This window comes from Plecotus auritus (assembly GCF_963455305.1).
Source record: "Plecotus auritus genome assembly, chromosome: 6".
Lineage (NCBI taxonomy): Eukaryota > Metazoa > Chordata > Mammalia > Chiroptera > Vespertilionidae > Plecotus > Plecotus auritus.
Window position 1 is genome coordinate 144,917,776 of NC_137773.1, and position 8,557 is coordinate 144,926,332.

Genomic DNA, 8,557 nt, shown 5'->3' on the forward strand with positions numbered 1-8,557 from the left:
ACAGACCACAGACCTGAGCTCACACCTCTGCACCTGGCGTGGATGACAAACAGCCTTTGCAGTTTTGGGAAGAGAGAGGAAAAAGGTTGGGTCCAGTAAAGTAAACTGACCAATACTATTTAAAAATAGGGTTCACTATATGTTTTATAGTCATCATTATAATCTGTGTTTTTATTTGTGTTATTGGAAAAATGAAGACTTTAATTAGAAAGTATTTTGATAATGTTAAGTCTGTAAACAGTTTGAATGTTTAAGTGAATTTGATTTAGTACTATAATTTTTATTTAGTATATTTATTACTTTTTGATGAATTTACTATGATTTTGTTTTTTAAATTTATAACTTTATTCTGTGAGGCAACTGAAATGCCTGAGGGGACCTAACATTTCCTTTGGAAAATGTCTCTTTGGATCCTTTGCCCATTCTTAAATTGGATTGTTATATTTGTCTTTTTATTATTGAGTTGTAATTGTACTTTATACATTCTAGATAAAAGACTGTTACCAAAAATATGACTTTCAAGTATTTTCTACCATTCTGAGGGCTGTCTTTTCATTTTCTTGATGATGCCCTTGGGAACACAAAAGTTTTTAACTTTGATGATGTACAATTTATCTATTTTTTTCTTTTGTTGATTTTGATATTGATGTCAGTTTTAAGATATAATTCACTTTACAAATTTATATGAAAATATTATATGTTATGTGATAGAAGTGAATATGTATTACTTGTGCATATATATTTTATATAACATATTATAAAATATTTTATATTTATATAATATGTAGTTTATGTATTTAGAAAATACTTTACATAATTTAAGTTTATCTGTACATCCTTCTTGAGAAAATTCTTAGTAACTTGAAATCCAGAAACAAGGTCTGAACTGGACTCAAATGCCACTGAAAAATAGACGTGTTCTATCTGGGACAATTGCTTTAAAAAGTTGGAGGAGAACGAGGTGGGACTGAGGGGGTATATTTTATTCACGTGAATGGCAACACTGTTATAATAAGAACACTAGATGTGGGAAACATTTCTTGAGCTTCTGAAATATCAACATATTTTTCACCTGGGAAATACCTTGGGTTTCCAAGTTGGGGGTGGGGGAAAATTCAAGTTTTACTTTCAAGTACCATAAAACAGATTTGGTGAATTATTTAAACCTAGAATCCATGGATATTTGTTTTTCTTAGAACTGGACACTAGATGTCTCAGTTGCATTGAGTCTGCAATGAAAAAAGAGGAATTTACAAAAAAAACCCGCCACACCACGTGGGCTGTGTAGTCTTCTATAGGATGTAGCTTATTATGTGGGGCATTGAAATGTAATTTCAATGAAACTTCCTTTTAAACCAGGCTCTAGAGAATTATTTCCTTTTAAATTCTTAACTAAAAACTCATCAATATGTCAGTAACGTCCTGTAATTTCTTGGAGGAGGGAATAAAAAGAAAAACATAGTTAGAAATGTGTTAAAAGACTTAAATGAAAGTGGAACTAGAAATCAGGGTAGAATCCAGGAATTTACAGCCCTCTGTGCTGTCCCCTAGAAAGCAGCTATTTCCATTAACTTGTAGAATTCTGTTAATGTAAAAACAGAAAGTGCGTAAGACGAGACAGATGTATTTAACACAAGTATGGTGTAGGGAGAGAGCATTCTGTTAGGAGCCCAAAGATGCGCTTTTCAAATACTGAAGCCACTGGTTTTATGCTCCAGGATGCCATTCAGATTCCCTCCATCTGGGTGTTGTTTTTCTCCAGCCTCTAGGGGACATTCAACATTCTTCTGCAGGAAGAGCTCAAGAACCAGTGGATTCTCATGGCCTCCTTACAAACTGTGATTCTCATTACATTTTTTTTTTTTGGTAATAAAAAGTAAAATTAATGCATAATCTATTAAACTATAAAACGATGTGTCCCCCTGAGATTATCCCGGGTGCCCCTAGTGGTACACAGACTCTGTTCTTGGGGGCAGTGGGTTCCTAACTGCAGCCATATATAGAGACAAAGAGAAAGGACCCGAGCAGAACATGGACCACGGTAGTAAAGAAGCCAAGAGAGCACATGACAACGATCATGATCCAGCACCCACCTGTTCTTTCACCCAGTAGGTCCCATGGGCTTCTCCCAACCCTGGGAGGGGGGAAACAGGGGCATCCTGTTCACTGTAACACACACACACACACACACACACACACACACACACACACGCACGCACGCACACACAGTCTCTACCTGCAGCTAGGATAGCCTTCGTTCTGCCGCTATCACTCTGGGCAAAGAATGGAAATAAAAGGCCAATTGTTAGTACATGAGCCTCTTAGGTGACATTTTTGTTACTTCCTTGGGAAATCACCCCTTGCCCTCAACCTCGTGCCCTCCCAGGGTCATTGCCAACCCCCACATGCCTCCCTCACAGGGCCATTTATCCAGGCTCATGTGGGTGTGCTCTTGAGGTGGAGCTAGCAAGGAGAGTTAAAGGGTTTTCAGTTCTGTTCCCAGACTGCTGAGTTTCACTGAGAAGAAACAAATGATGACTGTTCTGCAAGGCCACACAATGAGCCGCTTTCTCCCGGAGGGGTGACCTTTACCCAGGAAGAGGCTGAGCACACTTACCAAGTCTCTGCCTTTGCTGGAGAGGATCTGTGGTAAACAGAGCAAGAAGGCTCTTATTGTCGCCAAGGGCCTCCAGAAGCCATCAGAGCTATTTGCACAGAACCCTTGGTTGCCGGTCAATGGCTGTCATCCAGTTTTACTATGGCGATGGATCATTTAAAGTTAAAAAATAATTTGTTTAGTTGAATTGGGATTGGCCTGGATGGTCGCCAATGTGGCCATCCCATGACAAAGATATTGGTTGCTCACTCATAATTCATGTTTCCTCCTTCCATGCTCAGAGGTCCCCAACTTTGTACAGTTATTTGGTGATGATGAACTCAACCCCAGGTGATAATCCATATTATGGCCATCTCTTTCCTCTCTGCCAAGAAGTGGTCTAAATGATGGATTGCTGAAGGCCTTTGAGGAAGAGGATAAGTGTGCTATGCTGCTCTTCTTCTTGCCCTTGGACTTGTGTGAGGGCCTGCTGCTTGGGCTGGCTTTGTCCATCTTCTGATTGTGAGGGTAGATATTATAGACAGAGTTGACAGAAGTGGATAAAGGTATCAGACATCAGGAGTGACTTGGAGGACATCTACCTTATCTCTTCCACCCCAGCAGGCATAGGAGTGAGGTTCTAATTGGCACAAGGGGAGATCACAGGCTCACTGAAAACCCAGGAGTAGCATTAACTTCAGGTGTGGCTGGATTCAGGGCTCAACCAATGCTATCAGGACTCAATGTCCCCTATCTGGAGGTTCTCCCATTGTGTTAGCCACAGTCTCAGGAACCCCCAGGTAGTCCCACTGGGCTCCAGGTGTTCCTCATGCTGACAAGAAGGAGGCAGGGTCTCCAAACTCGGTACCTCCTCAGCTTCAAGTCCAGTCAGAGGAGAAACTTACTTTCTCGCTTATAGCATTCCCAGGGGCCATTAAGTCTCATTGGCTCTAGGTGGGTTGCATGCACATTGCTGAGCCAATCACTGTGACCGTGGACATGCAATGTTTTGACTGGCTTAGGCCTAGGTCACATGCTTCTTTCTCGGAGCTCCTCCCAGATAAATGGACAGCTTCCTTCTCTTCCAATGGACCTCCTGCTGCCACTGTGCCTCTTCCTGGTTTCATAAGACCATCACACATCTATTGACCAGTGTCTGTGAGGTGCAGTTACCTGGCTGCCTGGGTGAGGAACAGGCTACACATCCAATGGCTCATGAAGTTGCTATTCTCATCTGGCTTCTGTGGATGGCAGCCTCTTAGCCCTGAGAGATGGGCGCTGTCATGTGGCAATCCAATGGTTTTTAGGTGCCCGAGTACGTCCTCCCTCATCCTAAAAATGCAGTTTCTTCCCCTCCACTCTTCGTGGCATCTCTTTGCTCTATTGCTGGCCACTTGAGAACCCTGGCAAGTTGGTCCATTGTGCGCAGCTGTTGTCCACAGCTAGCTCTGGGCCCACAGGTGGCTCACCGATGTTTCTCATTCTTTGCAGTCATTCCACAGGTACCTTCTCTTTTCACTCCCATCACTGGGTTATACTACTCCATGCTATACCACAGCGCCCATCCTTACTCCGTGGGGGTCTTTGCATGTTACCTCTGGCCTGTGTGTGTGTGTGTGTGTGTGTGTGTGTGTGTTAAATTTGCAGTAACCCTAGCAAGAAGCAAGTGTAACTAGTTTATGGAATGGATTCCACCTGGTCAGGCAACAATCCAAGGTTGAAGCAGAACCTATTCTGTGTCTCATGTTAGTACCTGTCGTATTGAGCATTAACTTAATGTTAAACAAAAATCCCTCAGGTTTGGAATATCAAAGGGTAAAGTACTACTGAGAAAAACTGGGTATGATAGCATGCACACACTTGGTTACGGCAACACTGACATATCCTGCCAAAAGCTAGGCAGGGAGCAAGCTAATGAAGAGGCGGGAGACGGGGAAGGCGCGTGATTGTGATGGCTCAGTGCGCCGAGTCCCAGCTGGAGCGTCAGTGACCTCTGCTGGCAAGATTGTCCTCTGGTCCACACAAAGGCCGGCGTCCCCTCCAGGTCTGTTTGTCTGATTCATGGTTTTTCAGACACTGCGAGACCCATGCCCAGCGAGGGGAGGGCCGCCTGGCTTCCACAGTGAAAGTGAACCAGGGGTTTGGAGGTTGCAGCGGTTGGGAATTTAGCCCAGGTCCGATCCCTGCCTCCACCAGCTTTCTCTCAAACGCAGGCAGCTGGCTTACATTACCCGTTTCCCAGATACAAACACGTTTTCTTTTAAAAAAAAACGCTTTCCCCAAAAAGAACATATTCAAAAACAAGTCCCACATATTCCAGTTGATGACATTTCTTAGGAATAACACGTTTGCAACTCGACAAAGTGAGGTGAAAACACTCTGTCAAAATAAGCTCACGATTTTATGTCCGTAGGTCAGGGATGAGGCATCCTTTACAAATACCTACTCAAAGCCCGCGCTTCACGTTGCCACGTGACATCCCACCCACGAACACGTGAATGCTGCTGCTGTTGGACAGGCCCCCGCCCAGCCGGGCAGCCCTTCCTATAACGATGGCACAGTGGAAGCCACCGTGACAGGCCCCCAGGATCGCACCGATGCAGTCACTGACTGCGCAGCTCTTGTCCCCGGGGGACCACCTGGAGGGCACTTGAGGGCCTCTCCCAGCCCACTCTGCTCTCTTTGATTATTGACGTTTGCCCTCGGGGTCTGGGCTCTGCAGCCATCTTCTAATAGGCTCTGTCCTTTAACCAGGAGTTGAACTAACTGAACCAGGAGTAAACTGACCAAGGGCACCCATCCAAGGGGGACAGCGGGGAGGCGGGGGGAGGGAAGGGTGTCAGATACCCTTTTCCAGAAACTGGCAAATAAGACCCAGGGGTGACAGTCAATTTCTGACGGACACTTCGCTGTAAGGTCCTGTGGGGCTGCAGCATCTCCCACCGGAGTCAGGGAGAGGCCGGGAAGGCTGGTCACACAGGGGGGAGGAGGAAAGGTGACCACAGAGGAACCGGGAGCCCAGTGACTGGCAGCTCCTCACCCTCAGGTACCAACTTGCTGGTGCTCAGACCACGCCCTTTCTCCGTTCACCTGTCCCCCTACCTGTGCTGCTCAAGGAACACCAGGCCTTCTCTTCTCAGCGCCTTTATCTGGTCATTCGAGGCCTTTACAGGTGACCGCAGCAATGTGGACATTTATGAAGATGTGTCTACTCCAATTTCCAGGAACTGTCACGGTTAAGGGAAATAACTGCTCTGTACTTAATAGGAGAGGAAAGCAGGCTAATGCATTTGTATGTGCTTATGTCTTATGTATTAGTAAAGAGCTACTACATAAATACAGCAAAACCCCCACTTTTTTAATAGCATGTTAAAAAACGTTTTCCTCTCGTTCTGTCCCCAGGTTTCTCCCTAGCGGCATGCACTGTGGCTGAAGTCCTCGACCTGGGCCTTTCTGCATCTATTAAATGCGGACAGCAATACCTTCTTTCTGGGTTCTACGAGGAATAAAGGTGAGAGCACCTGGCGGATGGAGTGCCGGCTCAGTCAGTCTTAGCTGCATGCAGTGTGCTCTGTGGTCATTTTGATGGACTTTTCTTCTTTGTGTCCTAGAAGGAGGTGCGTCATCTCTCTGAGGGTGTCACTGTGGTGTTGGATGTCATGGGTTTAAATTCAGGCTCTGATGTTTAGGGGAGATTGTTACCAGAGTGTCCTTCACTCTCTCTGGAGGCTATTTTGTGTGTGTGTGTGTGTGGGGGGGGGGGCGTTATTTCCTTAAGCATGACTATCTTTGCCATCAACTGGAGAGAACCAGCCTGAGACTGAAACCAAAATGGAGGAAAGTAGGGCAGAGAGAGAAGAGAGAGATACAAAGAGGTAGGGGAGGGGGGAGAGAGAGAGAGAGAGAGAGAGGGAGAGAGAGAGAGAGAGAGAGGGAGAGAGAGAGAGAGTCAGTTTGCTTGAGCCTTTGGACCCAGCTTTGCTTAAATCCAATTCTTCTGTCTATGGCATTTGAGAAGACTCTGACTCAGTTTCCTGTTCTTGTGTTGAGATGTAGAGACACAGTGCACTAGAAACCGGGTCGTGTGTTCCTCACTCACCCAGCTACCCGCAACATGATCCACACGGTCTGAAAGTAGGGCTGAGGAATAAGGGAGTGAGGGGTGGTTTCTAAAGGAATCAGGTGCTTTCGTCATAAAAATAGAAAAGGACCCAGCAGGAAGACCCATAGCTATCCACCACACTTAGCAGGACAGACTGGGGTTGGGGTGGAGGGGCGGGGAGAGGAACGGAAAGAGTCGAACCATCACTTATACTGAGAGTGGACTCTGCAATGCTTTGTGTGAGCAGCTGGAAGTTGAATGATGAGCTGGGTTCCCCAGGAGGTCATCAGAGTAACGAGAATACAGGGAGTCTATGCAAAATAACGAAAGGATTTTAGAAGTCTGGAGGTGGGGCCCCATGCTTGTCCCAGGCTTGGGGGTGGGAAGGAACATTTAAATATGGCCAGGAGCTTGCACACAGACTTAGTGTGGTGAGAACCAGCCACTTGGGGGACTAGTGACAGCCCCCCTACCACTCACCAAACATTTGCAGGGTCAAGGGCAAGCCCATCGATAGAAGCCTATATATCACGTGTCTAAATATTTACGAAGTATACGTCAGGCTAACATGCTCTTAAATAGAAATGCTCTATATTCTCTTCCCTTGACAAACATACCTTCATAAGCCCCTGGGAGGCCAGGTGAAAGTTTGGGATTCCCAGGCCCCCTGGTATTCTGGCTGGAAGGAGACCACACAGAAGGGCGGAGCCTAGGCCTTGTCCCATAGCTTCTTCCTACCCCAAACCCTGCTGGGGGCCTCATGCACACACATGTGGACCCTGACACTACATCACAAACTCTGTCCACGTCCCCTGCAAACAGCTTGCTCAGTAGGGAAGAAGCCTGAGCTGGCCCTGGAAGTGAGTGGGGATTTCTCAGGTCCTGGGTAGAGTGCGGTCTGGGGTGGGCACACACTCTGGGTGGGCGCACCCCTGCGGGCCCTGCAGCCTCTCTGCCCCGTGGAGTGGGGACCTTTGGATGAGGCCAGGGCGGGGCCTTCCTGCCTGGTGTAAGAACGATACTGAGTGGTAAGGAGGTCCCCGGCTGGGACGTTGACACTCAGCATAAGCAATAGCGGCAGAGGCTGGTTCCTGTTACTAGGAGGGATGACACAAACAGTGACCCTGCATTTTGGTTTTTAGGAAGAGAATCATCAGAAATGACCTGGAAAATGGCCTGCCGTTCCTCTCACTCACCACATTTACACAGAAGTGGGGCATGTATGTCCAAGTCGATGTGTGGAACCTGGCCTTTTGGTCCAGTGGAACCGAGACGCTAGAAAGGAACAGGCCCTGAGCTATGCTCCATCCCGGGGTGTCAGAGTCTGGGAGGGAAACTGGCCGCTGGGACGTGTGTCCGCTTCTCTCTGGCAACGCCCCCTGGCTCATGTGAAGGGAGTAACCTTTCCGAAGCAGAGATGTCATGTCCTTGTTCTCTCATTAGAGGAGCCAGGATGTGTATAAAGTAAGCGACGGCCCAGACTCTCAGGGCTATGACATTATACAGCAGGGGGCACTCGAGGAGCTTGATCCTTCCTGAGGCTGCTGGACACCTCCGATCCTAACGCCCTGTCCCAGCCATAAGCTCCCCCATATCCCTTGTAATAGCCGACTAAAGGTTTCAGATTTAGTTACTTATCAAGGAAAAACAACACACACACACACACACACACACACACACACACACACACACACACACACACATTTCCATTCTTTCCTAATTGGATAGAGACACAGAACCTTATTTAGCTAGCCCTTAAAATCTGTACCCGCATCATCTCTTTCCATTCCTAGTATTTTTAGAATGTCTCCCTCTCTCTCAAATCCCTGGAAGATAACCCCGGGAGCTCCCCGTTCTGC